A 25,991-nucleotide genomic window follows, 5' to 3' on the forward strand; every position below is an offset into this window, starting at 1 on the left:
CTGATGATGAATATCCCAAAGCTCTGCCAGTGCTTCTCTGACCTTCTTTTTCTTCACTATGGCAAATATTGATGGTTTTCTCTGAGCAGCCGAACGTGAGAAGAATATTTAAAAGACCTAAAAATCAGAGACTTTAGTTAGGGCCAGAGCTGAAATGTAAACATTGATTAAGGTACCTTAATTCCTCTCTGGAACAGGCATAGAAATTACACACACACAATGTCCAATATCAAAGATGCTAATTTGGTATATTTCATTAAACCCAGTAGCAAACTACAAATAATACCACAATTGAAAATGGTATGAAACCCTTGTGTGATTAAGAAAAAAAAAGATTATCTGATATTTTTGTTTTGCCTTTCTCTTCTGTTCTCCGTGACTATATAAATGCAATTGTTCTCCCAAGAGTATATTCTTAGACTCTCCATGCTTAGTTTGTCATAACTACTGTCATTTGCATTATTTGTCCAAAATGCATCCTCTCTCCTTAGCATTTTTATTACTACTGGTACCTCTAACCCCATACTTCCAAGCTTCTTCTGATGTCTGTTTCCTACCCTGTTTACTACCTGGTGGTCAGTTTGAGACACACTCTCAAGTTGTAATTTTTGAGGACGTATAAACTCCTTTCTTTCAAAGAGCCCAGGAAAGAAAAATATGCCAGATTACTTAACAATGAAGGTATCTACACATAATCAATAAGAAACTGCTTCAAGTGATACTGCTACATTGTCAACTCATGATTTTTTTTTTCATTTTTTTTCCAGTTTTATTGGGATATACTGGACGTATAACATTGCATGAGATTTAGTTCTACAATTTGGTGTTTCATATACTTATATTTAAACATATACTTCTCTGTAAAATGATTACCACACTCAGTTTAATCATCACCACACTGTTATGTTTTCCTTGTGATGAGAACTTTAAGATTTACTCTACTAATAACTTTCACACACAAAATGCAGCATTGCTAGCTTTAGTCACCATGCTGTATATCACCTTCCTCTTACTTCTTTATAAGTGCCTTTCACCCATTTCTCCCACACCCCAAATCTGGCAATCACCAATCTGTTCTCTGTATCTATGAAATGCTTTCTTTTTTAGATTCCACATATAAGTAAGATTACAAAGTATTTGTCTTTAACTTTTTTCACTTAGCATAATCGTCCTCAAGGTCATCCATGCTGGATTTCCTACTTTTTTATAATATTTCTGTGTATGTGTGTATGCACAAAATGTATGTATATACTTTCTTCATTCGTCTGTCAATGGACACTTAGGTTATATCCATGCCTTAGCTATTATAAATAATGCTGCAATGAACATGAATGGGCATAAATATTTTCAAGATAGTGACTTCATTCCCTTTGGATATGAAGTCTGGGACATTACTCCCAGAAGTAAATGTGCCACATCAAATGGTAGTTCTATTTTGTACTGTTGAGGAACCCCCATACTGTTTTCCATGATGACTTCAACAATTTACATTGCCAAGAGTGCACAAAGTTCCCTCTTTTGTACAACCTAGCCAACACTCTTTATACTTTTTCTTAGATTAACCATTGTAATTGGAATGGGCTAATATTTTATCATGGTTTCATTTACAGTTTCCTGATGATTAGTGATGTTGAGCACCTTTCCATGTACCTGTTGACCATTTGTAGGTCTTCTTTGAAGAAATGACTGTTCAGGTCCTTTACCCATTTTTAACAAATTTTTTCTTGTTTTGTTGTGGGTTTTTTTTTTTTTTTTTTTTTTTTTTGCTATTGAGGTGTAGGTATTTTTAAATATATTTTTAGATATTAACCCTTAGGAGATACAAGATCTGCAAATATTTTCTCCCATTCTGTTGGTTGCCTTTTCATTTTTTGATTTGTTTACTGTGCAGAAGCTTTTGAGTTTGATGTATTCCCATTTGTTCAAAGTTTTTCTGTTGTGTATGTTTTTGGCATCATTCCTCCAAAATATTGTCAAGACATCTCATTGAGCTTCTTCCCTATGTTTTCATTTAGATGTTTTAGGTTATCAGATCTTATGTTTAAGTCTTTGATTCATTTCAAGTTAATTTTTGTGAGGGGTGGGAGATAGGGTTCCAATTTCATTGTTCTGCATGTGTTTCTCCAGTTTCCCAGCACCACATGTTGAAGAGATATCCTTTCTCCATTAGATATTCCCAGCTCCCATGTCAAATATTAGTTAGCTGTATATGCCAGGGTTTGATGCCAGGCTATTATGTTCCATTGGTCAATGTGTCTGTTTTTGTGCCAGTGTCATACTGTATTTATTCTTATGGCTTTGTAGTATAGTTTGAAATCTAGAAGCATGATACCTCTAACTTTGTTCCTTTATTTCAGAATTGCTTTGACTAATTGGGGTCTTTTATGGTTCCACACAAATTTTAGGATTATTTGTTTGAAGAATACCTTTGTATTTTGATGGGGATTCCATTGAATCCATAGATGGCCACTATAGTATAGTATAGTATATAGTATATATATATATAGTATATATAGTATATAGTATAGTATGGCCACTTAACAGTCTCCTTGCATTCCACAAATATGGGATGTCTTTCCATCTGTTTGTATCTTCTTTGATTTTTTACAGCTAAGTTTTGTAGTTTTCATTGTATAGACCTTTACTTCCTAAGTTAATTTATTCCTAAGTATTTTATTGTTTCTAATACTATTGTGAATGAAGTTTTTATTATTTCTTTTTCAGATGTGTCATTGTTAGTGAAAATAAATGCAATTGATTTCTGTAAGTTGATTTTGTATCCTGCCACTTAACTACAAATGATTAATAGCTTTTTTAATAGATTCTTTGTGATTTTCAAGATATAGGATCCTATCTTCATGAAAAAAAGGACAATTTTAATTCATCCATTCCTGGTGGGATTCCCTTTATTTCCTTGTCTTACCTAATTGCTCTAGCTTGAACTTTCAGTAATATATTGAATAGAACTGATGAGACTAAGCAACTTTTCCTTATTCTTGATCTTAAGGGAAAATACTTTCATTTTATCTCCATTGAGTATCATGTTAGCCATTTGTTTCTTGTATATGGCTTTTATTATGTTTAGGTAGGTTTCTTGTATACCCAACCTGTTAAGGGGTTTTATCATGTTGTACCCTGTTAAAAGTTTCTCTGTGTCTATTAAAACAATCATGTGATTTTAAGCTTTAATTTTATTGATATAATGTAGTACACATCTATTATTTTTATATGTTGAACTATTCTTGCATCCCAGGGATAAATCCCACTTGGTCATGGTGATAATCCTTCTACTGTAGTCTTGAATTTGTTAGTTTACTAATTCAGTTTATTAATATTTTGTTGAGAATTTTTACATCTATATTCATCAGGAATATTGATCTGTGGTTTTCCTGTGGTATCCTTATCTGGTTTTGGTATCTGGCCTCATAGAATGAGTGTGGAGATGCTCCCTCCACTTCAATACTTTGGAAGAATTTGAGGAAGATTGGTGTTAATTATTCTTTAAATTGGTAGAATTCTCCAGTGAAGCCATCTGGTCCTGAAGTTCCCTGTTGGGAGTTTTTGACTACTAATTCAATCTCTTTATGCATTATTGCTCTGTTCAGATTTTCTTTTTCTGCCTGATTCAGTCTTGGTAAATTGTGTGTTTCTAAAAATATACCCATTTATTCTAGGTTACGTAATTTGTTGGCATTGAATTGTTCATAGCATTCTCAAATGATTTTATGCCTTCCTGTACTTTAAGTTATGTCTCTTCTTTCATTTCTAAGTTTATTTGACTCCTTTTTTTTTTCTTAATCTAGCTAAAGGTTTGTCAATTTTATCTTTTCAACTCTTTTTGTCTGGTCTCTATTTCATTTATTTCCACCCTGATCCTTATTATTCCCTTCCTCCTACTAACTTTGGACTGAAGATTTTCTTATTTTTCTAGTTCCTTGAGTTGTAAAATTAGATTGTTTGTGTGATCTAATTTCCTAATTTATTGCTATAAACTTACAGAACTGCTTCTGCTGTGCCCCACAGTATTTGTGTTTTAATGTTCATGTGTGTCTGGATAAGTTACTTCCATTTGGATTTCTTGTTTCACCCCATGGTTGTTTACAAGTGTGTTGTTTAGGGGGCACCTGGGTGGCTCAGATTAAGCATCCAATATTGGCTCAGGTCACAGCTTCCAGTTTCCTGAGTTTGAGCCTGCATAGGGCTCCACACTGAAGGTGAAGAGTATGCTTGGGATTCTCTTTCTCTGCCCTCTCCCACTTGCAGTCTCTAAATACTTAAAAAGTGTGTTGTTTAGTTTCCATATATTTCTAGATCTCACTTTTCTCTTGTTGATTCTAGTTTCAAAACATCATGGTCAGAAAAGATGGTTGGTATGATTTCAGTCTTCTTAAATGTGTTAAGATTTGTTTTGTGGCCTATCAAATGATCATGAAAAATGTTCTATGTGCTCTTGAAGAATGTGTATTCTGTTTTTGGATAGAATATTGTATAGATATATTTTAGGTCTATTTGGTCTAATGAGTCATTAAAGTCCTATATTTCCTCACTGATGTTCTGTCTGGAGGACCTATGCATTGTTGAAAGCAGAGTATTAAATTCACCCAATGTTATTGTACTGATGTCTATTTCACCCTATAGGTCTTTTAATATTTGCTTTATATATTTAGGTAATCCTATGTTGGATACATAAATATTTACAAATGTTACATCCTCATGTTGGATTGATCCCTTCATACTTATATAATGACATGTTATTTGAAGTCTTTACTTGAAGTCTATTTAGTCTGATCTAAATAGCTGAATAGCTACTTCTGCTCTCTTTTGGTTTCCTTTTGCATGGAATATCTTTCTCCATCTCTTTATTTTCAATTTATGTATATCCTTAAAGCTGAAGTGAATCTCTTTTAGGTGGCAGGTGGTTCTTGTTTGTTAATCGATTCAGCCACTCATTCAGCCACTCTTTTTATTGTAGAATCTCGTCGATTTAGCTTTAAAGCAACTATTGATAGGTCCTTATCATTGTCCTTTTCTGGTTATTCTACACTTCCCTTGCTCTCTTTCTTTGTGGAATATTCTGTCTTCGTGATATTCTGTTCTAATATGCTTAGAATGCTTTCTTTTGTATTTTGTATACCTACTGTAGGTTTTGCTTTGTAGTTAACCTGAAGCTTATATAAAACATACATTTATAATAGTCTCTTTTAAATTGATAGCACATACATTTAAATACATATTAAAGCTCTAGCTTTTTAAATTAATTTTTTCACCTTTGTTATTCACTAACAAATTAGCGTAGGTATAGTTCTGTAACTTTTGTCTTTTCACTTTCATATTAGATTTATAAATGCTGCACCCACAATTACAACACTAAATATCCTTAATTATATATTTACCTTTACCAATGAGATTTATACTTTATTTTCCTGTTACCTATTAGTATCCTTTTTATTCAGCTTGACTACTTATTCCCTTTATCATTTCTTGTAAGTCCTGTCTACTGGTCATGAATTCCTTTAGCTTTTACTTGTCTGCAAAACTTATCTTTCTAAATTGAAGGAAAGTCAACTTTCCAACTGAGAATACTCTACCTGGTAAAGTTTTTTTTCTTTAGTACATTGAATATATTGCACTGAATATATATCCTGGTCTTTAAGGCTTCTGCTGAAACATCTGCTGCAAGTCTTATGGGGGTTCCCTTCTAAATCGCTACTTTTCTCTTGTTGCCTTTAAGATTCTCTTGTCATTAACTTTTGACAATTTAATTATAATGTGTCCCAGAGTGAGTCTTTGATTTTATCTTATTTGGAGTTCTCTGTAATTCCTGGATCTGCTTTTCTTCCTCCCATTCCCCCAGGTTAGGAAAGTTTTCCACCATTATTTCTTCAAATAAGCTTTTTGCCCTTTTCTGTCTTCTCATTCTGGGACTCCTATAATGTGAAAATAGATTGGTTTGATGATGTTGCATAAATCCCTTAAGATATCTTTGTAAGGCCACAAGTCTAAACGTCTAAACCAAACTGACTCCCTGACAGGCTTTAAGTTTCCCCTCTGAACTAGAAGGCCTGAGTTTCAGCTTTCCTGAAACTATCAGGCAGTTACACATTGCCCAAGGCAGGAGAAACCACCCTTGCAACACCCAATCAGGAAAGTCCAGCGACCACCCTCCACATTACTAAGGGAGAGGCCTGGAGATAGATAGAAACTATAGATAGGACCCTGTTACCTAATGTCAAAGTTAACCTGTTAGTCGCCGAACAAGACCCGAGGCTCGCTCTGTGATTGGTTGAATTTAAAGGTACTCTAAGTGTTGTAATTGGATCCCGCCAAAAGTAAGGAATACTCTAGACAATGTGTATGGTCAAACCCACTGTCAATGATGTGGAATTATTATGATTGGATCACTGTTCCCATGTCACAACTTCTGTAACTCTCCTGTCTCAAACCCCATAAAAACCCTACTCTGCCCTTGTTCGGGGCTCTCAGCACAGATCCATATGCTGGTGAAGTCTGGGAGTCCGAGCTTAAGCCCGTAATAAAGCCCTTTGCTTTTGCATACGTGACTCGGACTCCTTGGTGGTCTTGGGATTTTGGGGAGATCGCGATCTGGGCATAACATCTTCACTGTTATTTTTTTTTTCTTTTTGCTTCTCTGATCGAAGTCTATTGCTCTTTGAGTTCATTGATCTTTTTCTTCCACTTCATCTCTTCTGCTACTGAACCCCTCTACTGAATTTTTCAGTTCAGTTATTGTGTTCCTCTATGATTTCTGTTTTGATGCTTTCTTATATTTTCAACTTCTTTGTTGAAATTTTTACAGTGTTCATCATGCATTGTTCTTTTGACCTTGCTGAGTGTCTTTATAAACCTTAAACTCTTTATCAGGTAAATCACTTATATCCATTTCATTAAGTTGTGTTTCTGAGGTTTATTCTTTTGGAACATATGCTCTGTTTCTTCATCTGTGTTGTTTTTTATAGATTAAACAGCCAGCTCTCCCAGTCTGGAATTGTGTAAGAAATGAAACTTGTTGTTCAGCCCAACCCTAGCTCTTTGTTGTCTCTCAAAACTTTGTGATTGTCTAAACAGCCCTGTTTGTTCTTAGCAGCTCCCAGTAATTGAGGGTGTGCCAAGACTTGTTAGCACTGCAAAAGGGGAAGACCTCACTCAGCATCTAGATTCAGGCCAAATGAAAGACTGGTCCTCTGGAAGTGTCTTTTAAGTATGTAAATAGACATCTTTCAGGGAAAGACTAGGAAACAGGTTCCTCTATCTACTCTCCCGACACCCTCTGTGCTGAGTCTTGGAGGGAGAGACAGCCAGTAACTGTCTCTTTGCTTGCCACAATTCCACAAAACCCACGAACCCAGCACTACTGGTTAACAGAGCCAGGCTATCCAGGGATGGGTCTTCTGGCCTTCAGTCACAAATGTAGGGCTCCAGATATATGCCCAAACTTCTTTTCCAGGCAATGGTGACCCATTTTGATGTGGGGCTTTTTCCCTCCTTCATCTGATGTGTAAGAGTCACTCAACTAGTTTCCAGATTTCTTTCAGAGTGAATGCTTCCATACATAGCTGTAGATTTGATGGGTCTGTGGGAAGAGGTAGGTTCAGGAGCCTCTTCTGTTGCCATCTTACACCAGACTCTTCTCTGAGCTCCTTGAAGGTAGATGTCATTTCTTATTTGCTGGGACTTGAGAAGTACAATGAGTCATAACCCTCTTTCTTCTCTTACTAAACCTTCCTATATTCTCCATCATCCACTTTGTCACTGTAGGTAAACTGCCCATGCTCCTTTTCAAAGCTAACACCTTCCCTCATTCACAAAGTCTCATTTTTTCCCTCTTCTACTCAAACACAAAGACAGGAACCATGTTTTTGAGCTGAAGTTTTCTTATTTAGAAGAAGAAATAATGTATGAACTTTCTCAGGAAAAGTTGTTTTCAGAGGATATAAGAATTGAAGGTTCTGGGATGTTAAATATAGGTAGATTATAGTGAGAATTCAAACTGTAGAAATGTTTAATTTATTCATGTAACTCAAAAGTACCACTATTTATTGATAACTTTATAATGGCAGGAGCTGGGCATACAAAATATACGATATAGATCCTGCTTTTGTAGAATAGTCCAATGGGATGAACAGATGGTAAACAACAATAACAATTTTAAGTTTATCATCGTATTAGAAGAGGGATGCCTGGGAAGCTCATTTGGTTAAGCATCTAACTCTTGATTTTGGCTCAGGCAATAATCTCATGTATCAGCCCAGTATCAGGTTTTTGTCTTCACAGTGCAGAGTCTGCTTGGGATTCTCTCTGCCCCTCCCCTACTCACACTTGCTCTCCCACTCAAATAACCAAACTTAAAAGAGCATGTCATGTTAGACAGTTATGAGAGAGGAGGTACTTCAATAGTGTGGTTCAGAGAACATTCTCTCACATTTTAGTAAGGCACCGTGCCCTAAGAATAAGTTAAAATAGCAACTTGCCCTTCACTTACAGCTTGACTGAGGCCCCAATATTTCCTCTAAGAATCTTTGTTTCCAAATCCCTAAAATGAAAGCAAAACTCACCATACATTTTAAAGCCTTTGTTTCTACTTATTTTAGTTCTACCCTCTAGGGTAGGTCCTATGCCAGGTCTTTTTTAGTTAATAGGTAATAAACCGCAATCTCCTAATATGCAAATATCATCAGATCTGTAATTTTAGTTTATAAGTATATTCTCCTCAGACTTACACAAATTTTTTTAACGCAAGTTTCTGAACAGTGGCATGATTGACATTTAGAGCTAGATAATTCCTTACTGTCCTGGGCACTGTGGGGTTTATAACAGCACCTCTGGCCTCTATGCATTAGATATCAATAGCACCTGCCCCTAAGTCATAGCAACAAAAAACATCTCCAGACACGGGAAGTGTACCCAGGGGCATGAGGTAAAAGGCCCTCCCTCTGCACTGATTTGACACTTCTCCACCTCTGTTTCTAGGTAGAAATTCAACTTTAACTGGTGATTTAAGCTACACAGGACAGGCTCTCCATGGGTTTTATGTAGAGTACAGAGCTTAAAACCTCACAGTAATTAATATTCAACTTTTGGTATTTATCAAAACTATAACCTCATTAAAATAGCCACATTTAAATACTGAAAAATTAAAATGCATTGGAGCATCGGGGTGTTTAAATAAACACATCTGAAACCACATTCTTATCCTGACATGTCATAATAGACAGTAAGGGGACCCGAGGTAATCTGCTTAATTTACCTCAGCTGCTGCAACCCTGCCTGTTTCAACAACAGAGCCTTCTATCTGTGCTCCTTACCACTAGTCAGTGAGGAAGGTCTTTCTCCTGGTTGTCTGTATTACTCAGTCTCTAGGTCTTAAATACTTTAGTTCAAATGGACCAAGCTGGAATAGAAAAAAAAAAAAAAAGGAAGACGTTGAAAGGTGGGTACAGAGCACAACCATGGATCACTGCAGTTGGGAATGTAACTTCCCACCTAAGCCAGGGACCTGAGACCGTTCCTTCTCGTCTCTGCATGGGCCAAGAGTTTATTAAAGTAATTCGCATATAATACTTAGTTAAGTAGTGAACAATCTCATCACAGACTGTGCCAGCAGTACTTACCAAGCTCCATCTTCTATAAGCTGCCACGTTAAGATATTCAAAAACTACCACTTAGAGTATTTTGAGATTTTTAGATCAAGGATATATATTAAAGAGTATAATGAACATTTAAATTACATAATTCTCGGTTTTAGTTGTTTTCTAAAGCATTTGCCCCATTTCCTCTTTCAAATATTTACAGGTGGATGGTAAAATGGTATAATTGTTTCTTCAAAACTTGTTGGCTGTTTCTTATAAAGTTAGATTACATCACCCCTCTGTCCGGCAATTCTACTCCTAGGTAACTATCCCAACAGAATGCAAACATGCAACCACAAAAAAGTGTGTACAATAATGTCCGTAGCAGTCTTATTCAAAATAGCCTAAAGCTGGAAACAACCCAATGCTCATCAGAAGAATGATAAACCAATCATGTTTTATTCATACAAAGAACACCATCCAGCAGTGAATAAGAATAATAACAGATACACAGACAAAGCATAATTATGTATATTGTAGACGTTATACTGAGGAAAAGCAAAACAATCTACAGTGACAGAAGGCAGAAATTTGTTACATAGTTTGGCAGTGGAAATAGATCAGAAAGGGCCAGAAGAGGACTTGGAGGGTAAGGAAATATTCTATATCTTATTTGGATGATAATATAAAAGCTTATATAAATTATGAAAACTCACGGAACACTGTTTTACTGAGTATAAATCAAATTATAAAAATACAAAAATGTATTGCCTATTAAGTTTAAAAATAGGAAAAATAGAAAAAAATATTCATAATTCGACCATTTGAGGATTGCTGTCAACCTGTCTGAAAATATCTTTGATTATTCTTCCGTGTCTCCTAAACCTATAATCATAGAAGTGTTTCAGGCATCGATCCCTAAACAACTTTTCTTTCCTATTTGTACTCCCTCTTTGTGCTTTTGTCTAGTGTCATGACTCTTATTTTTTAATTTATTTTTGAGAGAGAGAAGGGAGCAGGGGAGGGGCAGAGAAAGAGAGGAAGACACAGAATCTGAAGCAGGCTCAAAGCTCTGAGTTGGCAGCACAGACCCCAACATGGGGCTTGAACCCACGAACTGTGAGATCCTGACTTGAAGCCAGATGCTTCACTCACTGACACTCAGGTGCCCCTAGTGTCATGGCTCTTAATCTTATCTGTATAATTAATGATTCTCCAGTTCTGCCTGCCGACTTGTCATCCACATGGATGTGCATGGACATCACAAATATATCTAACACCGAGATTCTCAATTTGCCACCAAAACTACTCTCATCTCACAGTTTCTCCATGTCAGTGAAAAAAGAACCCCATTCCTCTAGTAGCTCAAGCCTAAACTCAAAAGCATGTTTTACTCATTCCTTTTATTTATAGACACATATTCAGGAATCCAACCATTTCTCATTCTTACAACTGTTACCCTTCCATTTGGAGCCACCAACATTTCCAGACTAGATGATTCTAAGTCTTAGCCTCCTTGCATTTACCCCTTCTCTACAGTCTTCCACACAGCAGGTGCAATGATCCCAGTAATGTATAAATCAGACCAAGTAACAAATTTGCTGAAAATCCTACAGTGGCTTCCACCTCATTCTGACGACAAGGATTGAAAAGGCTTTAGGTCTGCCCACCCTAACTTTCACTTATCTCTTAGTTCCCATCCACTTCTACCCTCATCCTTAATCCTCTCGTTCGCCTGTGGTGCCCTTTGTCTTGTTCTGGAAACACACCAGGTCTGAATGCATTTCAGGACCTTTGCGCCTGCTGTTCCCTCTTGCTGCAAACCATCTGAGATGTCTGCAGTACCCCCTTCATCTTCTTCAGGTATTAAATGCCATTTTTCTCTGTGAGGCCTGCCCTGGATACTCCATCTAAAATTGCAACTTCTCACCATCTAACACCCAAGGGCCTCATTTGATCATGTAATTTATTTTCCAATTGGCTCAACTGGAAAGTGAGAAGGATGCTATTGATATATATGCTCATACAACAGTCACAAACCAGGACTGTCCCCCTTCCTATTTTTCTACTTTAGTCTTTATTTGGTTAATTGTCTGCTTTCCCCCCTCTAGAATGCAGGCTCCTTCAGGCTAGTGAATTTCTGCTTTTGGACATTACAGAGGCTGAGTAAATATTTGTCAAATGAATATAGTTTTAAATCAATGTGAATGATTTGGCAATGATGTTTTAGTAGATGTTACCAAATCCCCTGCTTCCTCCTATTAGAGTAAATATCATTTGTACTCTGAAAATATTCACAAAATGTCTTAAATGGACAAATACATTTATGGAGTTAAATTCAAAATTAAGTTGGAGGACACAAAACAAAGCAAAAGAGCATGTACTCTTTGTAAACAAATCTCAGTGTGGGTTTTTTTTCAGTTTCAAAAAATTCATGACAAAAGAGGACAATAAAAAAACTGGCAAAGCTTCAAACGTTCAGAAGAATCTAAAGCCTCTTTTTATCAGTTGAAAAAAAGCTTACTATTGCCCATTTGTGAGGAGAATATGAAATAGTAAGGAAATAGTTACTGGGTGTCTATTAAGTGGAAATCAATGAATTAGGTAGCAGGACAACAGAGACATGATGAGATGGCGAGGTAGCAAGGACAAAACTCAAATCCGTATGCACCCCTGCCTTAATTTCTTCTGAGTCCCCAAGCAGTCTTATCCCCGTCTCACCCAGCTGGCTCCTACCAGGGCACTGCCCACCAGGAAACACTATTATTCCAGCTATAGGAATAGAGTATGGAAATGCCTAATTCTTCCACTTCAGCACTATTACAGCCAGTTAGGAGATCCAAAATTAATTTATATTAAAAAAAAAAAAAACTGGAGCACCTGGGTGGCTCAGTCGGTTAAGTGTCTGATTTCCGCTCAGGTCATGATCTCACAGTTGGTGAGTTTGCCGCTGTACCTCCTCCACCCGCCCCCAACACATACACACTGCATCAGGCCCTGTGCTGACAGCTTAGAGCCTGGAGTCAGCTTCAGATTCTGTCTCTCTCTGCTCCTTTTCCGTTCACGCTCTTTCTTTCTCTTTTAAAAGTAAACAAACATAAAAAAAAAGAAAAACTTAAATTGTAATGTACAAATAAAGGTAAACAAGAGAGAGAACAAGATTAATTTGTAATATTGGAAACACCATGCTGGCACATAAATCAATTTAGGAGTGCTGTTGTTAAAATGGGTGATGTGAAGAGATACCCCCCAAATGTGCATTCCCCTTGCCAGCACTAGTGAATTGTAGCACCCTTCTCCCTGGTACTCAACAGAAATGGGAGGGGGCCTTACTTCTATGGTCTCCTCCACGTTCTCTCACCGAATTGCTGTCCCCTGCATACTGCTCATTGGTTAGGAACTGTTTAAGTCTTTCCGAACCCATCCTTTCCTCCCTATGCCCACCATTAGTTCTCGGTGTGTGCACATGAAGGCTTTAAGCTTCCATTGTGTCCTATCCAGCCTAACGCAACAGCCGGCTTCCAGTCGTATTTTGTATCCCGCCTGCTCCTCTTGCCAGTATTGGGCCAGAGTGCACTTCCTAAAGTTTGCCCTCAGGGGCAGATCTGATCTTGTTACCCTCATACTGGAATTCTTCAAGAGTCCCTCCACATTCTTTAGATGAAACTCAGCAAGTCCTCAACCTGCCCTCACGGCCGTTCCTAATATGGTCCTAGCCAGCTCCCCAGGTTTCCCAGTCTTTTCTACAAATTCATAAGTATTATTTATGTTTGAGAGCTTTTATAAGAAGCCTGTGCAGGGATGTCTGGGTGGCTCAGTCGGTTACAGTCTGTTAAGCGTCGGACTTTGGCCCAGGTCGTGATTTCATGGTTGGTGAGTTCAAGCCCCGGGTTGGGCTCTGTGCTGACAGCTCTGACCCTGCTTTAGATTCTCTCTCCCTGCCCCTCCTCCACTGATACATTGTCTCTTCCTCTCAAGATAAATAAAACTTAAAAATAAAAAGGAAGCCTGTGCAGAGTACAGGGAGAGCACACACAAGGTAGTCAGCAAGGCAGCAGAAAGCTCTGTGGGGGTGGGGATAGATGCTTCCCCAACAGGGTGGGGAGAAGACCATTCCTAGGGGAGAGAACAGGATGTGAGGGAGGAGGAGCAAGGCCTGGTGAAGAAGCAGGACATAGCTCTGTAAAGCTGAGGGTTACAGTGCACTATGTTGGGGAAGGGAACTTCCTGCAGTAAGAGGTCCAAGGGTAAAGTTTCAGAAATCACTCTTTGCCAAGGTAAGAAATTCGAATTTGAAATTCTACTAAAAATACTACAGGCAGATTAAAAGGAGAGATGGAAAAAAACACAAGAGTTACCAAAAATCTTCTCTGAAATCATTTGGTGGTGGATCACCATTAAGGCTGTTAAACTATAAAATACAGGACATTCAAACAGTGGAGTATTAGTCACTGCTAAAAAGAAAGAGCTATCAAGTTATGAAAAGATACGAAGGAACCTGAAATGTGTATTACTAAGTGAAAGAAACCAGTCTGAAAATCAACATATCATGATACCAACTACTGTTGATTCTTCAACAGTGAGGGGGGTTAGGAACTCCAACCCCTGCCCAGTTCAATTTCCATGCATAACTTTTGACTCCCCGAAAACTCAGCCTACTTCTGACCAGACACTTACCAAGAACATAAACAGTCTAGTAACACATATTCTTTGTTATATGTGTTATATAATACATTCTAACAATAAGCTAAAGAAAATATTAATCACAAGAGAAAATAAATTTACTTACCATTTTTTAAAAAAAATCCACATATCAGTGGATCTACATAGTTCAAATCCATGTTCAAGGGTCAACTGTATGTGACATTGTAGAAGAGACAAAACTATGGACACAATAAAAAGGTTGGTGCTTTTATGGGGCAGAAGGGGAAGGGATTCCTATGTAGAACATAGAAGATATTTTAGGGCAGTGAAAATACTTTCTATGGTACTATGATGGATATATGTCATTATAGATTTCTCTAAAACATTAAGAATACAACACAAAGAATGAGGTATAGGGTAAGTTATGGGCTTTGAGTGATTATGATGTGTTGATTTAAATTCATCAGTTATAACTAACATAACCCATGTAAGTGATAGAGTAATGCAGGAGGCTATGCATGTCGGGGGGGGGAGCAGGGGGAGGTACATATGGGAAATCTCAGTACTTTCTGTCAATTTTGTTAATCTAAAACTGTTTTTATCTTTTAAATGAGGTCTTAAAAATTAAAAAAAAATGTGGGGTGCCTGGGTGGCTCAGTCAGTTAAGCTTCTGACTTCGACTAGGGTCATGATCTCACAGTTCTTGGGTTCGAGCCCTGGGTTGGGTTCTGTGCTGACAGCTAGCTCAGAGTCTGCTTCTGATTCTGTGTCTCCTTCTCTCTCTGACCCTCCCATGCTCATGCTGTCTCTCTCTCATAAAATAAATAAAACTTTAAGACAAATTAAAATTAAAGAAAAATGTAAAGCATTACAAAAAGAACCCACATCCTCTGTCTGGCCTTTCCCTTACCTCTCACTGCAGTATAAGAAATTATCACAGGGGCACCTGGGTGGCTCAGTTGGTTAAGCATCCGACTTTGGCTCAGGTCATGATCTCACGGTCTGTGGGTTTAAGCCCCATGTTGGGCTCTGTGCTAGCAGCTAGCTCAGAGCCTGGAGCCCCTCTCCTTCTCTCTCTCAGAAAAAAATGAAAAAAAAAAAAAAAAAAGAAAAAAGAAATTATCACAGTACCAGAAATGTCAGTTGGGTCATGTGACCTCCTCCTTTAAAATTTCCATGGCTTCACAAGGGTATTTGGAATAAAACTAAAAATTCTTACCTTGCCTTCCAGAGCTCTAAATGATCCTGCCCCAGACTTTCATTCCAGCACCATCTTTCTGTCTCCACCATGCACATTATGACCCTTCAGTCCCACGCCATCTCTTCTGTTTCTCACCAAGCCATTGTCTGTCCTTGCAGGGACTTTGCACTTGTTCCTTCCCCTTCGAATTCTACTCCTCTTGATTTGTGCATCCAGACTCCTGTTCATCATTGAGATTTTAATTCCGTTGGCATCTTATCATAATTATCTTAATCTTTTATATACTTGCTTATTATCCATCTCTCATACTAGAATATATATACCTTAAAAAGAGAGACCTTCTTGGGGCGCCTGTGTGGTTCAGTCGGTTAGGTGTCTAACTTCAGCTCAGGTCATGATCTCATGGTCCGTGAGTTCAAGCCCTGCGTCGGGCTCTGTGCTGACAGCTCAGAGCCCAGAACCTGCTTCAGATTCTGTGTTTCCCTCTCTGTCCCCCACTCACACTCTGTCTCTCAAAAATGAATAAATGTTAAAAAAATTTTTTTTAAAGAAAGCCCTTTTCTATTTTCTTTACCATCCTCATGCTGTTGCCCAGAGGAGTTTCTGGCACATAGGACATGCTTAATACATTGCATAAGTGAAAGAAAAGCTAAAATCCCTTTTTTGCAAAAGAAAACAAAATTGATATTAAAGTGTTACCCTGATGTTTTATATGTAATTATATGTGAGAGGTTTCTATACACATATTTGTAGTGGTGTTCTTTGTAATGAACTCATAAAAATGAAAAACCACATAGAAGCAACCACATCGAAGGATGGGGAAAGAAATCAAAAGTCAAAGAAACAAATCAGACAAATATAGGTGGCCATGCATGTAAAATATTTAATGTGTGAAGTTTGTCTCTTCCTGTTCTTGCAAACCAAACAGTTGTAAGGAGAATAAAATGAGGAGCAGGAAGAGCTCATCCTTGATCCCATCTGGAGAGCTAGTACAAAGAAAGACTTAGAAGAAAGGGGACGAAAACATGCTGGGGTCACAGAAGGAAACTGAGTTGAAAGGAGGAAAAAATCTGCATTGCGAGTCATTTGGAACAGAGAAGGAAGGGAGACATTATCTGAAGACCGTGTTCACCAGAGGCAAGCAGGCTGAAAAAGAAATCGACATCTGTGAAAGTCTCGTGTGCCCCAGATCTGAGGGGGCAGATGAAGATTGTTTATGTAGCACAAGAAGGTGTTGGGAGAAGGAAGGAACAGGCTCACATGGAAACATATGCTCGCCGAAGCTACTTGAAAAATAAAGCATGCAGCGGAGAGAGAGCAACATCTGTGTTGCACACGGGCAGACCACCAGTAGTGAAGCAGTCTTGAGATAGAAGCGAAAGGCGTACACAAACAAGATCGGACATTATGTCTTGTCAAAATGACATGTAAAGGCACTGGGTCTGCATCTCATTCTCTGGTGAGTTAATGGGAACTCAGCCATCTGGGGAAATCAAGGATGAGTAAACTAGCTGCTTTGGTGTTTTCACAGTTTTGCAGAAATGACAAAGCATTCACAAGTTTTTCCAGGGCTACTTTTTTTTCCTACTAGGGGGAAAAACACACACACAACCCTTTAGAATACGGTTTATTTATTTTTTTTCTTTGGGAAACATATTTAGAGCTTTTATTCCAAATCTACTGCAGCAAGAGAAGCAGCTGGATTTCTCATCCTTGGACCACAGTTTCAGCACATAATAGCTTTAGAAAGCATACTTCACACTAGTCAATGGTTGTAAGAGTTTTGTGTAACATTAGCACATATAGTTAAGAACTAAATGTTATGAGTATTTCAGACATAAAACTTAAGAATATATATACTACATTAAAAAAAACTACTCAGTTCCTGAAACTGGCTATAATATTTAATAATTTGATAAAGTATTGAAATAAATTTTAAAGACTACTTACTTTATAATAACTCTTTTATTAGTTATATGAAAAGTTAAAAGTTGGAAATCAAGTCAAATGGCAATGGGCATAGAGAGTACCTAGAGCTTATGATTTATAGATAAAATTTTATATTTAACCTTATATAAAATGTACAGGTACATATGTCTGTACACAGATAGAGTGTAAGTTTATATACAGATAAAGTTTGTCATTATAAATACAAATTTATTGCTAAAAGGCAGGGTCTCCAATGAACAATAATGCCAAACTTAAAAGAGGCAAGGATATCACTGATATCCACTATGGGATTCCTGAAACCATTTAGGAAAATTACAAAAAATATGTAGAAAACACAAATGTCTACAGAAAGAAATCTATTGAAAATATAGAAACATTTTGTAGTGTTTTGACAGTAGAATAATTAAAAGTCAAGACCTAAGCATTTACAATAATCAAACAGAAAAGACTAAGTATAGGGTAAACGTAGAACTATAGAGTAACTTTAGAATAAATGTGGGCTCAAGAAACAATAAATACCTGGGAATAAACCTAACCAAGGATATAAGAGATCTGTATGATGAAAACTATAGAAAACTTATGAAGGAAATTGAAGAAGACACAAAGAAATGGAAAAACATTCCATGCTCATGGATAGGAAGAATAANGAACAAACTGAGGACTGATGGGTGTGCGGGAGATGAAGGGGGGGTGATGGGCATCTGGTAGGGCACTTGTGGGGATGAGCACTGGGTGTTATATGGAAACTAACTTGACAATAAACTATTTGTAAAAAATAAATAAATAAATGTGGGTTAAGGTTAGATTAAGTGTGATTGAAAAAATAAAACTGAAAAAAACAATCCATTTGTTTATGGAGTAGTGATAGTAAGCCTGGTCTGGGTAAAATAAAGTGAAATCAGTGATGGCTTTTGCAACATCTTGGACTCCTTGGTGCTCCTCTCTCTGAACAGTGCCCACCACCCAGACTTCCACGAGGCTGTTCTGTGTGTAATTCACACAGCTTTCCCTTCCCTTCACTCACCCACAGGAACATTACCACTGTATTACCACTGTTCAGCCTTCCTTTACTTCTGCTGAGGAAGGGAAGATGACCTAACATTTATTGAGAGTTGACTAAATGCCTACACTTTAATACATTATCTAATTCTTACAACTCTGTACAGTTTTATCATTTCCACTTTTAAAAATATAGAAATGAAGACTCAAAAGGAGAATAAAAATGCTGGATTAAGGCAGAGATATTATTACCCTAAAGGTCATGCTGTTTTTCTTAAATTATATTTCCTCCTTTAGAAATTATTCCTGACTGGATTAGTAATGTCTGATAATGGCATTGTGCCATGACTCTAAATTATCATTGTTAATGGTCAACAATTTAAAAAATTTTTTTCATCCCTTTGAGTATTCAAGTGGCTGATGCTTTTCATACAAATTTCTAAAATATATGATATGAAGACAAGCAATGATTATCACCCAGAAGGGAAAACTTCATTTAAATAATTTAAAATATCATTTTAAAATAATACCTTTTAACTTTATGCACCACATGTGTTTTGTGTGTCCCTACTTCCTGTCTTATCTACATAAAGAACTGGCACATTGGAAAAATTCCAAGCAGAATGATAGCCCTTTGAGAAAGATCACTTTGATCAGTGTTTTTTCTAAAGTCCCAATGGCTGATTTCCATTTAATGTTAGGCCTTCCATAAACAAGTGACCCAGTTCTAATGTTCAAATCAAGGAATGTTGGACATTAACTTTTAGAATGCCCAACTACAAATATCTGAACTACTCATTCTCTCTCTCTCTCACACACACAAAGACAAAAATACTGACACAACAATTAAAAGTAGCCATTTCTAGAACTCTCTAAATTACCCAAAGCCATGGAGCTGTATTGGAAGGCAATAGCTTAAGGCACCTGGAATTTGAACCATGAGTTCCTCTACTCTGACTCTGCCCAACCAGGAAGGTTCCTGCCAGGTAATTTTGCATCAGCTGGCCCTCATCCTAACTGGTTTCCCCTTCCAGCCAGCAAAATTATTCAAACTAGTCATATCCTCCTGAGAGAACCAAGTCCACCCATTATCACAAATTCTAACTCCCACACTTCAGGTTCACTCAGTTTCCAAGTACAACCTCTGTGTGACCATGCATGGCACACAGTGTTCTCTTCCCATGAGCTGTGAGTTAGAGTGACTAATAAACTACTGTCTATTCTCTCTGTCCAGTGTTGGATATTGTGTTCAGCCAGCTTGTACTCTATGCTAGCGAAGGCCTTCTTCACCAATTGAGTGAACAGGAACGATCCAGAACAAGAACAAAGAAAATCATCTATGCAGGAGAAATTATTGAACTTCTTTAGACAGGGGGCATCTGTGCCATTTTAAGTTGGGGTTCTTCCCATCCCCCTGCTCTCCATACCCTAGTGGTACAGTAGCCTCAAAAAGTCTTGCAGCTCTATAAGAAACACCATCTCCAAAACACAGTCAATATCATGTTTGAATGTCTGGCTCCATGGAAAATATCTGTTATTGTGCTATTACAGCCTTTTTACTTCACTCATATTTCAGCGTAGTCAAGGTAGGGAGGGGAGGCGTACTAGGGTCAGGTCAATACTGACACGGTTCCAATCGGCTAGCAACACTGCAACAGCCTAAAACTATTATTTCAGCTGGAGCAAAAAAACCTGACCAAGAATTGCAAAGGAAATCTTCAAGAACAGAATGGCTGTCAGGAAATTTGAAAAGCTCCAACATATTTCTGAACACCTAAAAGACGGTGTGAGCATGTACACAGCTCTGGAAGGACCTGGTTAAGAAGGAAGCTCCATTAATTTCTGGCCAAACATAAGGCCCTGACCAGGTAGAAAGTGAAAGCTAAGGCCGTGTTATAAATGTCCTGAAGTTTGAAGGGATACTTCCTTACAGGTCCCCTTAGCAAAGGTAGAATTTATACAGGTAAGGTTTTTGAGGAGATTTTCTCATCAAACATTGCACTGGCTGACCATTAAATTACACTGAATCAGGGGTGACTCATAGGAAGCCCAGTTTAACAATTTAAATGAATTATTTTAAGTTAAAAACACTTAATTCTTTTTTATTTTAAAAATCCCAGCAGTGTTGGTTGTATATTGAAGGATATACAGAATCTATTGAATTAGTCCAGGTAAATCTCTGAACAAATACACAGCAATGAGATAAACAACAATGACAGCAAAATCCCACTAACGAAATCTGAGTGGGGGGACTTGATACCAAAGTTGTTACAATGTCCAGTTTCAACCAAAAATTGTGAGACATGTGAAAAAAAAAAGTAAATGAAAACAAAACAAGAAGCGTGCAACATGAAATGGCCAAAAGTATCCTGAAAGTAATATCCCTTGTGGGACTCAAATTTTAGTACAAAAAGATTTTGAATTGCCTATTATAAAAGATGAAAATAACTAAAGAAATAATGAAAAACATGACACCAGCACCTTACCAAGAATATGAAAAAGAGAGCAACATAATTTTTAAAAAGGAACTAAATAGAAATAGTTCTGTAGTTGAAAGACACAATAATTGAAAAGAACAATTTAGTAGAGGGACTCAAAATCAAGAGGGTAGCAGGCAGGAGGAAGAATAATCAAACTTAATAGTTCAAGAGAAATTATCCAGTGTTAGGAGCAGAAAGAGAAGGAGTGAACAAACTGCACAGGGCCTCACACTGGAGGGATACCAGCAAGCATTCCAACATACACATATTTGGAATGTCATGAAGTGAAGAAAAAGGAGAAAGGAGAGAAAAGATTCTGAAGAAACATTGGTCAAAGACTTTCCAAGTTTGATGAAAAAATGTTAACTTCATTGGACAAGATTACCAATTGGATTACCAATGAACTCCAGTAAAATACACTCAAAAAGTCACACCTAGACATATCACAGTCTAATTGAGAACGGTCAAAGATGGAGACAAAATCTTGAAAGCAACAAAGAAAAACAACTTGTATAAACACATTTCTCAGTAAGAATAAAAGCTGACTTCTTATCAGAAACCATGGAGTCCAGAAAAGCAATGGGATGACATAGTCAAAAACATTAAAAATAGTCCATAAACTAAGAATTTTAGATCGAGCAAAACTATTCTTCAAAAAATGAAGGAGGAACTTCAAGATTAAAAAAAAAAACAAACTACAAGAATCTGCCAGTAGTAATTCTGCCCTATAACAATCACTAAAGAGTTCTTCAAGTTGAAAGGACACAAGACAGTAATTTGAAGCCACATGAAGAAATAAAAAGAATCCATAAACATAACTGCATAGGTAAAAATAAAAGAAAGAATAAATGTCTTTTTGTTTATAACTATTTTCTACTATCTTATTTAAAAGCAAATACATAGAGCAATAATTATACAACTGTGTGGACGGGCTTAGAGTGTACAAAATGTAATTTGTATGATAATTATAGTACAAAGGGAGCAGAAGAATAGATCTCTATGAGAATACAATATTGTATGCTATTGAAATGAAATCTAATGAATATCAATGTAAACTAGATTAAGATACTAATTGTAATCTCCAGGACAGCCATAAAACCAAACCCTCAAAAACTACAAACAATAAGAAAATTAAAATGGTATACTAATAGGTATCTATTTAACACAACAGAAGGCAGTAATGAGGAAACAGAGGAACTGAAAGAGACGTGAGACATATATAAAGTGAATAGTAGATGTAAATCTTCCTTTATCCATAGTTACATTAAATGGAGTAACACTATAACCAAATGGCAGAGACTAGAAGATGAATTTAAAAATCACCTACCTATTTGCTGTTTACAAAAGACACTTTAGTTTTAAAGGTGCAAGTAGGTTGAAAGTAAAGGGGTGGAAAGATTAATATAAAAGCATTAATCAAAAACTAGTTTAGGGGGCCACATTAATATCAGACAAAATAGACTTTAAGACAAAAATTATTTCTAGAAACAGATGTTTCATAGTGACAAAATGATCAATTTACCAGGAAGACAAAAGTATATGTATGTACCTAACAGCAGAGTCCTAAAATACATGAAGCAGAAACTGACAAAATTAAAGTGAGCGATAAACAATGAAACCGTAATAGTTGGAGACATCACTACCCTACCTGTAATAATTGATAGGGGTTGCATGAAGGACAATTTTATTTCTTAATTAAAGGCACCTAGATTGATGCACTTTCCAGCAACAGAATTTTTGACACATCCTTTATTTTACTTTCAACATCTATCCTCATCAAATCTCAACGGGTATTGTCAATCCACTGGCTTTTTCTCTGTCACTAGTTGCTACCATCTTGGTCAAAAACACCATCATCTCTCCTTAGTCTAGTCTAATAGACATACATGCCAGTGTCTCTCATTTCCATCTTTTTGTCCCTTTCGGTTCATTTTTTAAACAGCAATTGCCAAATATTTTTAATGTTTGTTAGATCATGTCACTACCCTTCATGCAGCCCCAGTAAGCTTTCCATTATCTTTGTAATAAAATCCAAATTCTTGTCCTTGGCCTATAAAGCTCCCTCTATCATCTGGGCTTACGTCTCTAAGTTCATTTTGCATTCCTACATCTCCATTCTCTTACCACATAGCCTCTTTCTGTTGATCAAACCCACCAACCTCTTTTTCAACTTTGCGATCAATCCTGCTCTTCCTTCCACCTTAAATTGTTCAGGTCTCAGCTTAAACAAGTCCTTCCCCAGAAGGTAACTTGATCCTCCAATTCAAACCACGCCTCCTTACCACTCCCTTTGATTGGGCACTATATAGTTTGATTACATATTTATTAGTGGTATTATTTAAGAGATTCTTTGAAAACTGAACTTAGCTTTTATCTTAATTTTCTTAATGTTACTTAATTTTCTTCAACCATTTAAGATAAGGAAAAATATATGCAGCAAATTTTAATTTGAAACTCAAAAATAATTACAAAAGGTAAAACATTCCCTGTGACTTCTTCAGACTATACTTTTCTGTGAATGATTTCACTTCTGAAGTAAATTTTGAGGAGAGAGGGAAAGATTTATAAATCTCTTTAGTTTTATGTAGCTGCAAAAAATATGTTTTATGGTTAAATTCTTCCTGGAAGTCTTTTTGCCTAGGATCAAAAATCCTTTTTATCTCTGGTTATTCCATCTCACTCACTGTCAACATGCATAATCCTTGGTATTTTGGAATTTTATAAAGGTCATTTGAATACGCTTTAATCAGGCTTTAAACACATACTCTTTTATGGTCGTCATTATTAATAATAGCCAGTGGTGTCATGGTTTATAGCTATTTTAGGCTAACTCTGAGTTAAGCAATATGGGGTTGAAAAACATTGAGTGTAAAATCGGTTAATATTTTTTGAGAATATATCTTCTTTGCTTAAAATATTGGTAATATTCAGAACATTGCTTTTTAGTTTTCAGAAAGGGTGATTCAAACTTTTTCACCGAATTTATTTCTCTAAAATGCTAACAGTCTCCTCAGTTCCTGCTATTTAGAGATTATGGTGACCTCACTGGAAAATTTTTTCCTTTAAAAGTGATTGATTGGGGTGCCTGTGTCGCTTAGTTGGTTAAGCGTCTGACCGGCTCAGGTCATGATTTCATGGTTGGTGGGTTCAAGCCCTGTGTGGGCTTCTGTGCTAACAGAACAGAGCCTGAATCCTGCTTCTGAGTCTGTGTCTCCCTCTCTCTCTGCCTCTCAAAAATGAATAAATATTAAAAAAAATTTTTTACAGTGATTGATCAAATTGAGAATTTTGGCTAAGAAGTATGTTACATTTGTTCACACTCCTCCAACATTTGGTGCCATTAATGTAGCAAGTATTTCTGACTGACATAAATATAAGACACTGTGCCCAGAAGTTATTTATAAGAAACTGATCATTTGACTCAAAACTCTTTGGGGAGGAAAAAGTTCTGAATAATTTTCACTATCAGTGTATAAAAGGGAATATGGTTTCAAACTTTAAAAACTATACATCATTTACATTGTATATGAATTTAGTTTATTTCATTTGCCACCATAACACAAATCAGTAGTCTCTGCTTTGGAGGGAAAATGGTTTTCTATACATACATATAGAGATAAACATACTTGTATATACATATCTTGTGCATTAACAACATATTTTGGTTAAAAAGTTTTATTAAAATGAGTAGGTAAATAGAGACTAAATAATAAGGAAGTTACCTTTTCATGAGTTGGTTCCTCTGCTCTGTTATTCCTGAGCCATACGTTTCAAGTTCAGCTCCCTTACTAATGAAAACCAGTTGCTGGAATAATGTTTAACTCTTCAGTGTACCATTTTTCCAAGGAAAACATTAAAATTGGTCTCAAATGTGTGCTCACTCATAATGTGAAGATTTCAAGTAAATTTCTTCTAAGAAAATAAAGACCATCCCAACTCTTCCCGGACATAGCAAAGACTTTTAAAATTTCAAATTCTAGTTGACTTGAGGGAAATGACTCATTCCATTGTCTAGTAGTAACTGTAGATACCAGAGCCTCTAGAGAGAACTCACAGATGCCTACTTCACTAGGCTAGCAAAGAAATTGTAAATAAAAAATACATGGAGGAAGAAAAATACCTAAAAATAGTTTTTAAATTTTAAAGGGGCTTTGAATGAGAGTAATATATTTCAGTGCTATCTCTTACTCTGAGGGTGTTTGAATTAGTCACTTTGTGTAACTGAGCCTTCAGGAGGGCAGATCCTGAACCACTACCTCCTCAAAAGCTTCTTAGGTGGTAGTTTCACATTATTATGAATAGATTGAAGCATTGTTTTTGCCCTTTTGAATCTCCCTTTGCCCAATAAACAGAAGGCATATTTATTTGGCATGTATTTATAATATTGAGTCAAAGTGATACAAGGAACTAGCAATTAACCTATCAGGAATTTGGAGCAGACCAAGGGAATCCTCTAAAGTGCCAGATTCTTTTTGACAGTGACAGCTCCAGAGTTTTCTGTGGCAGAATGTAATGGGAGGTAGTCTAAGTAGGAGAATAGAGGGATTGTCTAGGAGTGAGAAAAAAAGCACTATGTTTAATTGGATTAAAAAGCACTGTATTTATTTGGGATGACTTGAATCTAATTTAGCTTAGCAAATTAGCAAGCACTTAGCAAGCACTATTTTTTACTTGGATTTTGTCTTTATTTGGTGACTTACAGTGAAGTTCTCTGATGTATAAAGAATCAAGAAGATCAGAGAAGTCTCTGGGAAATTAAGGTAAGCCAAAGATTTATTCACCTTAACTTGGTGAATCAGAATATCTACACAGAAATATTATAATAAGAACTTGTATGTGACTGAGACATGGAATCTTTAAGGATATTCTTAGGAAGTTTAGCTCCTGCCATCCATATGCCATCCATAAAGGCACTACATAAAATCCCTTACATACCCTCAATTGTGTTTATAACTATAGTCATTTTGCCAGTCCTAGTACATTGATCTATCTTTGTGGTCAATAATTTATTCATCTAATTGGTAGTTATTTAGGATCTATTCATCTGATTAGTAGCTATTTAGGGTCTGCTAGTGTATCATTACTTCATTCTTGTGTCTTTTACATTATATGTTTGCTGAACTGTATAGA

At 36.7% G+C, this 25,991-nt stretch overlaps 1 long non-coding RNA gene across 1 annotated transcript in view; it reads left to right on the forward strand.

The window, feature by feature from the left end:
* LOC144233056 (uncharacterized) overlaps positions 1 to 25,991 on the forward strand; it is a 389,651-nt gene that overhangs the window by 260,066 nt on the left and 103,594 nt on the right. The window contains exon 5 of the long non-coding RNA XR_013335579.1: positions 25,564 to 25,621. This is a non-coding gene — a long non-coding RNA (uncharacterized LOC144233056). The remainder of the gene's footprint in view (positions 1 to 25,563; positions 25,622 to 25,991) is intronic.

This window comes from Crocuta crocuta, unplaced genomic scaffold (genome assembly GCF_008692635.1).
Source record: "Crocuta crocuta isolate KB4526 unplaced genomic scaffold, BGI_CrCroc_1.0 scaffold54, whole genome shotgun sequence".
Classification (NCBI taxonomy): Eukaryota; Metazoa; Chordata; class Mammalia; order Carnivora; family Hyaenidae; genus Crocuta; species Crocuta crocuta.